Source organism: Magnolia sinica, chromosome 15, assembly GCF_029962835.1.
Source record: "Magnolia sinica isolate HGM2019 chromosome 15, MsV1, whole genome shotgun sequence".
Taxonomy (NCBI): Eukaryota; Viridiplantae; Streptophyta; class Magnoliopsida; order Magnoliales; family Magnoliaceae; genus Magnolia; species Magnolia sinica.
The window spans coordinates 7,998,286-8,006,871 of record NC_080587.1 but is presented as its reverse complement, the minus strand read 5'-3'; the positions used below and the strand labels follow the sequence as shown (position 1 = coordinate 8,006,871).

At 38.5% G+C, this 8,586-nt stretch overlaps 1 long non-coding RNA gene across 2 annotated transcripts; it reads right to left on the bottom strand.

Annotated features, from left to right (window-relative positions):
* Positions 1-1,929: 1,929 nt before the first annotated feature.
* On the bottom strand, positions 1,930-6,959 carry LOC131227465 (uncharacterized). Of its 2 annotated transcripts, XR_009162301.1 has the most exons (9): positions 6,912-6,959; positions 6,731-6,798; positions 6,437-6,519; positions 6,181-6,325; positions 3,912-4,122; positions 3,714-3,759; positions 3,117-3,312; positions 2,666-2,746; positions 1,930-2,566 (listed from the first exon to the last, which is right to left on the bottom strand). It is a non-coding gene; the product is annotated as an uncharacterized LOC131227465 (long non-coding RNA). The 2 variants fall into 2 exon arrangements; XR_009162302.1 differs by lacking the exon at positions 3,912-4,122 and having other exon boundaries at positions 6,249-6,325.
* Between the last annotated feature and the right edge of the window lie 1,627 nt (positions 6,960-8,586).

Here is an 8,586-nt window from a genome sequence, read left to right as displayed (position 1 = left end):
AATAAATAAAAAGTGGGATCCATCCACTAAATGTTTCAAAAAGATGATTGGACCTACTTTGTTTCTCCAGTCAATCTTGATTGTCCACTGTCCATTTTCATGCTATTAACAGGACACTTAAAATCTCCTAATTTTGCAACATGGCTTGCTAGTAATTGTATGAATGAATGAATAGTTTGGATCAGCAATAGGTCAACATTGCTAACACCTGAAGATGTTAACAAACCCTAATTTAGAATTATTATATATTGAGTTGAGTCTTTTAGACTCGAACAGGATGAAAAATGAATTCTTGTTGAATTTATTTTCATGTTTTAATGCAAAATTATCATAATTTTCACATCAAAATTATTTACTATTTAAAATTAATTCATTATTTCCATCCCACCTAACCTAACCAACCAAAACATGATACAAATAGGGTTGGCAATACACCTGTATGGCTTCAAGCATAACCATCAATTAGGGCTGTCCAAGGGCCCTGGCTCGGTCAATCTGTTCTCATGTTTTGAACTACAGGTGACAATGTGTTTGGTCAGCTAGCAGGTCAACAGACCTGAGTTGCTCCTAATGAAGGTTGGACTAAGCCAAATGGGTATGGGTCTGAGCAGGGTTGAACCATATCCAACCTGACCCAACCAGCCATATAAATAACCAATGGGTTGGGCTAGATGAACCAATCCAGCCCGGACCATATAGCCCTATGTTCCATTCTTAAACTTAGGGCTGCAACATGTGTTCAGATCAAACCAAACCCAATTGACCCAATTGACCCAAACTGAGTTCGGATCAGGTTGTCAAGGTCTTCTATTTGGGTTAGGATTGGAAAATACCAACCTAATTTGCATTTGGGTTGAGCATATTCGGGTTAGGTTAAGTTGGGTTGGCAATAATGAAAACATCAACCTGCCCGAGAGTCCTACTTGAACCTTTGTGTGGTTGTGCAGGTCAGTTCCGATTGATCGAGCCCAACTGAAGTACAATTAAACTACATCAACCCGCCCACTGCGACCTACAGTCTTGGCTGGTTCGGTCCATTCGGGTTCGAGTTTGGGTCTGTTTTGAGGGCCCAGACCTGGATCCGATAGTGTTCCGATTGGTAAGAGAACTAAGATGGCTAGGCATGCATGATGGATGGATCAGATAGCACACTCCTGCAGTTCTAACACATATAGTGTGTAAATGGGCTCTTCATACATATTGGCTTAGCAAACCTTTATTATATAATGTATTTAGAGAAATAGTAATGCAGGGGCATTTTCATACGGGCTCAAGTGGGGTTGCCTATGGGATGCATGGGAACACCCAGGGTAGGCACCCCATGTGAGGCAGGTGGCTCGTCTGAGGCAGGCCCCATTCATATGAGGCGGGTGGCGCATGTGAGGCAGGCCCGATACATATGAGGCGGGTGGCTCGTGTGAGGCAGGCCCGATACATATGAGACGGGTGGCTCGTGTGAAGCAGAACCCATATGAAGTGGGACTCACGAAGGGAGTTCAGTTAAGGTCCTAACCTCTGAGATGTGGGGCCTGGGCTATGAGATAAATGGATTAATTCGCCATGCTCTATCAGTTCGTGTAAGGTGGGCCCCATCTGTATGAAATGAACAATAACTCTAATACATAATTACTGATGAGTAATGAGAAAGTGGTACTTTCCCACTTAATTACACTTATCTTGAGTCTCGGAAAAAAATTAAAATGATCAATGGTTGTGATAAATATGGGAAAAAAGCCTCTTGGCACGTACAATCTGACATGGAGAGCATGGGGGCCACCAAGATTGGTATTGAGGCTTAACCTGGGATCCCTTAAATTCTTGAAACCTGTAATCTGGCATTGGCCTTGTTATTCTTGTTAAAGCTGTTTGGCATCAACAAATTTCAAAGTATGAATGAAAGCTTAAACAGAGAGATTCACAACCAAACAGTAAAAACAATGGCTGATCAATTCCTTACAATATAGCACAGTAAAAACAGCATAGCAGTTAGGCTACTGATCCATTTTACATACATTCTAAAATAAATACAACCTTTCTTCCAACACTCAAATATTCATTATACATTGGCCTTCTAACTCAACCCAAGGATAGAGCTACAAATAGCTTGGATTCTACTATCCGCATGTTTTTTGTACAATCAACCACAAACATAGGTGCCAGCAGATGCTAGTCTTCATAGTCTGACTATGCAGCTAAAATCAGGTAGCTCAAATTCTCCATCTTCTGTAGAATCACCAACGACGGTAGGGTAGCACTGTGGTGATCTTGATCATTTAACCATACAATCAAGTGAGCCCCATCCATGAATGGACCACAGACCCTCAATTGCAGAGAAAACCTTTACTTCCACTTGTATCCCCCTTCAAATACTTGAAGATCAAAGGGATGAGAGGTACCAGGTCTGCCTTCTCTAATACAAGCTGTTGTATTGGATGGAAGTTTGGCCGAATCCGTTCATAGAATGGTCTTCGTTGGAAGGGACAAAATTGTAGCCAGGTCATCAATAGGTGGCTTGGAGCACGATATTTGACCTGTATCTGAAACTTCCACCAAGTATGTAGCATCTCTGCAACATAACAGTAACTTTGGATTTTAAAAAATTACAGTCTAAAACCATGTATGGATGAGTTATTATCCATATACATTAAGAAAACAATGCATGTACCAGTGAGCCATCAGAAAGTAGAGATATTCACTTAAGCTCCCTTACATTGCGATGATTAAGTAACTGCAGATGGGGATATCCCTGTAGACATTGCTGAACATTTTCAGAAGTATTTCTACAAATATTACTGTTTGAGGTACTAATAAAATCAAAACCACTAGATCCTATAGCCTTGATGGGAAGCAATGATGCATAGCATTGTATACATAGATCGATCTCCATTTTGGATTGGGAGAATCTAAAAGATGCAAAGGCTCACAAATCCAACCAAAACACATTTTGGGAAACTAAGTATCCTCATAAAGAACAAAAATACAAGAAAAGAAACGTCAGTTTTTGTCATAAATGTCTTAGATGTGAATTAAGAAAAGATTAATGAAATAAAAAACGTAAGATTAAAATCTAATGTTGAAATGCATTGTAGAAAAGACGATGAGAACCACAACAGCACCAGGGGAACTAGTGCGCTTCTTGCACTGAAAACAGGGGAACCTTGTCCTTTTTTTTTTCCTGGCATAAATATAACAAAGGAGTGATAAACTTCTTGCTATTTTTTGGTTTGCAGGGAAATGTTCGCTGCTGAGGTCCACGAATGTTTCCCCTCTCGCTGTCCGATGTAAGGCTAGCCCAGCTTGATATAGAAACCCCTAGCAAGCATGTATTTGTATTATGATTCATAAACAGCCCATACAATAAATACAATTAGATGAACCTTGCTTGAGGTACACAGTAGGCAGTGCATGACAGGTAATGGCACACTATGCTAATGCTCAAGCCCAAAAATCATATTGGTCTACTCAATAAGCGGGCCACACTTGTATGAGAAAAATGGACCATTGGAAAAAATGACCAATGGTCCAGATTCAATGTACATGTCATGCACGGCCTATCTGATGAGTCGACCAGCCTAATGTTTGCGTTAGCTTGATGATAGTGTTCCTTTCCAGATGAATGCCCATGTCTATAGCACATATCCTAAATTGGCATGTGTGCTACAAACAACTTACAACTACCACACATGAGCAAGTCCACTTGGAATTCCTCGTACCATCAACTTTTGATATTTTGTAAATAATGACTAGCTAAGGAGTTAACTGCATAGACAGGAAAAAAATGAAATAACGAGACATTTAACCTTATTTTAGAGAAAATTTATGGCTCCATCAAAAGCAATATAACAAAATAGTGTTGATATATCTATGAAAATATCTAACTCGAGAAAGGAAAAGGAATTTTGGGAGCAAACTGAAGCTTTCGCATTGTTCATGTTGCCTTTATTGTTATGAATGGGAGGAGAGGAAAGCTCAATGGAAGAGTGATGCAGCCCACTGACATCTATGGACTCTCATGTAGATCCACTGTAGTTCAGGGGTCCCTCCTGATCATCTCCTTTCCCCTGCCCTAAGCTGCATGCCCAGTTTATATCTAGGTTGTTTCTTCAACAAAATTCAAGCTACCTTGCAAAATAAATAACATTATATCAGTTGGGATGCAAGACAGATGCATGGTGCAGAGGGCTCAACAAAGGATAAAATCATGGTATCATGATGGATATCCTTCATTAGACATGTACAATCAGAACCAAAGTCAGATATTGCTCAAAAATAGCCCTCCTCTCATAAAGTCAAGTATTATATAGATATCTTAAATGATTATTCATATTTCATGCATCACTATGGCTGAAAAATGTAACAAGTTGTGAAGAAGAAAGGATAAAGATGTCGGCCAAGCGTGAACGTTAGCAAACAATAAAAACCATGCATGTATTTGAATTGATGTGATCAAGGTCCACATGCCAAATTGACGAACTTTTTAAATTTAATTATGCATTAGATGTCCACCAACCAGCCAATTAGGAGGTCAGTTCTGTATGGTTTTTGGTTTATCACCCATCAAAAGTAGGGCCTACAATTTGGACAGTTTGATTTTGAGTTATACATGCATAAGAACCATCACACACATACTATAGAGTGAACATTTTTTTTTTCATAAAACAAACCCAATTGACAGATAGCATCCGCATTTTGAAGCATAGTTCTAAAACTTGCTAACTTGAATTGAAACTCGGCCAAGTCAACTTGACTTGGCAAGATATTGAACCGGTCAACACGAAATCGGTTCTAGATGTGGCTTGGTACCAACTCAAAGAGACTCATTGAGTCAATCTACTGACTCAAATGACTCAACGAGACTCATGGTGACTCAAACCGAGTCACTCGCCTTGAAAAATGGCTATTAAAAAAATTTATCGAAGGACTGGCCACTTGACCTCCCTTAACCACATCCTATTTAGTTCTACTTGTTTGTTTTCCTATATTATTTTATATTACATATGTTAAATGTAAGTATTTTACATATTTACTACCAAATCTGTCCTGCTATTGGGCTACTCAAGTTAGTTGATCCGACAGGATCTGATTCGTCCCAAATTGGCCTAGGTCACTGCTCCAGGGTCCTAAAGGTGGGCTGAGATGGTTCATTGTCGATCTTGGGCTTGGGAATTCTAGTCTTTGGTGAGACTGGGGGAGGGCTCGATTGTCCGAGTGTTGGGGACCGACCGAAGGTATCACATTCATCAATCCCCGATTTAAATATTCAATTTGATGTGCTCCTATGGTTAGTTCTTCCTAATCGTTCACCCAATCCGGGAATTTGGGTTCCACAACTAGTCATACACCATCGGCAAGCTATGCATGAACTTCGCTTAAGTTTGAGCTCCTAGGTTTAGAGTTATGCCAAATTCCTCTACTCCACGGACTTGCGCATGCGCATGCACGTGCAGACACTGTGCTAAATCAAAAGATTTGCCAGATAACACCCGAGGACATACGATACCCGAGTATCGAAGGGCCAAGGCGTTATAATTATTCTATTCTAATGCAAGTCAATAAAAGATAGTCGGAAAGAAACACTTCATGTTCACACCATGGTGTGTCATAATGATATCAGTGGCCATAACAGCCGCCACCATCACTGTTATGATACATGCCATAATGTCCATTACGGCCTCTCTTTTTTTTATAGAAAAAAGAACCTATATCGTCCTCATAATAGACCATTATGGGGATGTTATGAGTCATTTTTCCATAACGGCCATTATGACCAATACAACCCCATAACGTGTAACAGTTGCCACCATTACCATTATGTAACAGCTGTTATAGCACACTATGGCTCACACAAATATTTAGGGCACATGTGTCTGTGTGTATGCATGCAATACAAAAATAAAGAGTGCAACAGCTTTTCACTCCTAGAAACTCCAGCTATAAACAAAACACCGCCTCAATCTATAGTTCACATCAGTGAGCCATTTCTTGCAACGACCATTACCAATTTCACAATTCCTGAGCACAAGGCAATGGTGTTATAACTGCTAATTGAGCTTCTAGAGAACATTATGTAGGTTGACACATTCCTATGAACATACCTCAGTGATTTCGCTACTGTGGAGATAATACATAAATAAAGTAGCAACAGAATTGAAAATATTAGCCGGTGCATAGAAATTTTACATTCGAAGGGGTTAAGAAGTGCTTCTTATAGATGTACTTTTGCAGAGGAGAAATAGAAGGGCCCTCACATGTGTTGGTGTGGCATTTGTTTATGAGACCCTTTCCATTCATCAGGTCTACTCTTTGGTGAAAGTGTCCTAGACTCCTGCGTAGAAATACAGTCAGATCATAAATAAGATGAATAGTCGGGCCACCCATGTACCATTGGTTATCCATCTTTTTAAGTATCTATTTTCTCAATACAAGAGTGACTCACCTGACGAATTGACAAACCTGATCCTAGCCGAAGACACATTCATTTGGACGTCTATGTGATTGGATCACCAGCATGTGTTCAAACTATTCATGAGACTGACGTATTAGGTATCTGCAGATGCATGCCTCTTAGGTTAGTGATTGAATGTAAGTGTACCTTTCATCAGAAAAAATAAAATGAAATTTAGGTCTGTGTGATTGGATCACCAGCATGTGTTCAAACTATTCATGAGACTGACGTATTAGGTATCTGCAGATGCATGCCTCTTAGGTTAGTGATTGAATGTAAGTGTACCTTTCATCAGAAAAAGATTTTACATCAATCCTGTGATCCTGCCTTCTGAATGATTTCTGGAGAAATTGCTAGTCGAGAGATACACAACCATAGCATTAGGCGAAGAATCATAAGAGAATATAAAAAGCAACATACAATATCAAAACTAAATTTTTTTTAAAAAAACACGTCTACTCCTTACAGTTAACAAAGCACAATCTCAATCTTGCAGAATTCTGTCATTCCTGTTGCAAGTAATTGAAAAGATTTCAGCATTCATGAATTCATTTCATTGGCAAACAAAGGAGTAATCACATTGCTTATTGCAAACAGATAAACATATCACCTTTTTTTCTTCATTCTCGAGGACTTATCCCTGAATATCTTTCAAGGACTACTCAAATCACGGAAAGAAGACAAACCTAAAAGAGTAAAGCATTCCATTAGAACAGATCTTACACATTTTAAACAATCCAGGATTTAAAGAGGGGCAGACAAGATAACCAAACAAGAATGTTGCAACAATGCAACATGAGCACAGATACGTCTACCTGTTTCAGACATGTACAGCAGTGTTTTCTCAGGCACGGAAACAAGAAAATGGACACAAGGTCCTCGAAAACCCACCATGCCGACATGTCTGTACAGGTGTATAATGACATTGAAAGTTGTTTTATTAGATATTACATCATTTAGGGTCAGTTTGGAACCAAGAACATATATTCTAATAAAAACACAAGCTGATAGACACCCACCATTATCACCATGTACATGTGTATATTGTCTTTTTTGTGGAGGAGAGCATGATATTTCCTCATTACACTTTTTACAAAAAAGTCAAGAAACTTCTCTGCCATGGTAGTTAATAATGGGTGTCAATTAGAGTATGTTTTTATTAATATATATTCCCTCTTGATTGCAAACATGATAGGCATAAGAAACAAGAAAATGTATTCTAATAGCTAAACCATGACCTAAACAAAAAGCATATAAATACTACTAGATGCAAGAAGAAAATGGAGTGTCGACGTGTGACTGACATGGGTGTCGAACACTGCAAATTTCTAGAATATGAGTGCTTATTACACATACAAATATATAGGTTGTGAAAAATCAAAATAATAAAAATGAAAGGAAACCTCGAAAACTAGTGAAGTCTGGATAGATGATTGGTAGAAACCAAAAATCTAAAACTACAACACTGAAATTTGTTTCCCTATAACTAGTCAAGATCACAGTTACCACTCTAAGCATTGAAAAAAAAGATTTGGGAAGAAGAAACTACCAATGTTCTGCAAAAAAGATGGTCAGCTTTCCGCCAGAAGTAAACATGATAAGAACAATATCTATGTTGCATAGAATCGACAGTTAACATTGTTCAAGACTCCATTTGTCATTTAGAGAACGTGTTCTGCCTATCACATGCAGTCTCCAACATCATCATCTTAATCATGTTCTTTCACATCTCAACACTTTCTAGTAATAGAATTACTCTCTATTACTCAGACAGCTTCGAATGAGCACAAATTACCTAATTCCCACTTGATTAAAGCAGGATAATTGAAGAGATGCTCTTTAAATTAAGGGTTCTAGTTTATTGAAAATGTAAAAGAATGAGAACAAAGGAAATGCCCCGTACAAAATCAGGTTGCGAGAAACAAAATCCAATTCTAGATTTGAGAAGAGAATTTGTGAATGGTTTCTGTTGTTTTCGATATTACATGTCGAACATCAATTGATAGGGACACCAAATGAAGAATAAATTGTCTTTATTGAGAACATAATAAGATTGATATGGGCTTTATCAGAAATGCAAAAACAACGACAACAAAGGCAATAAATTTTACCAGACTAGGTATGCATAAACAAAAATCACA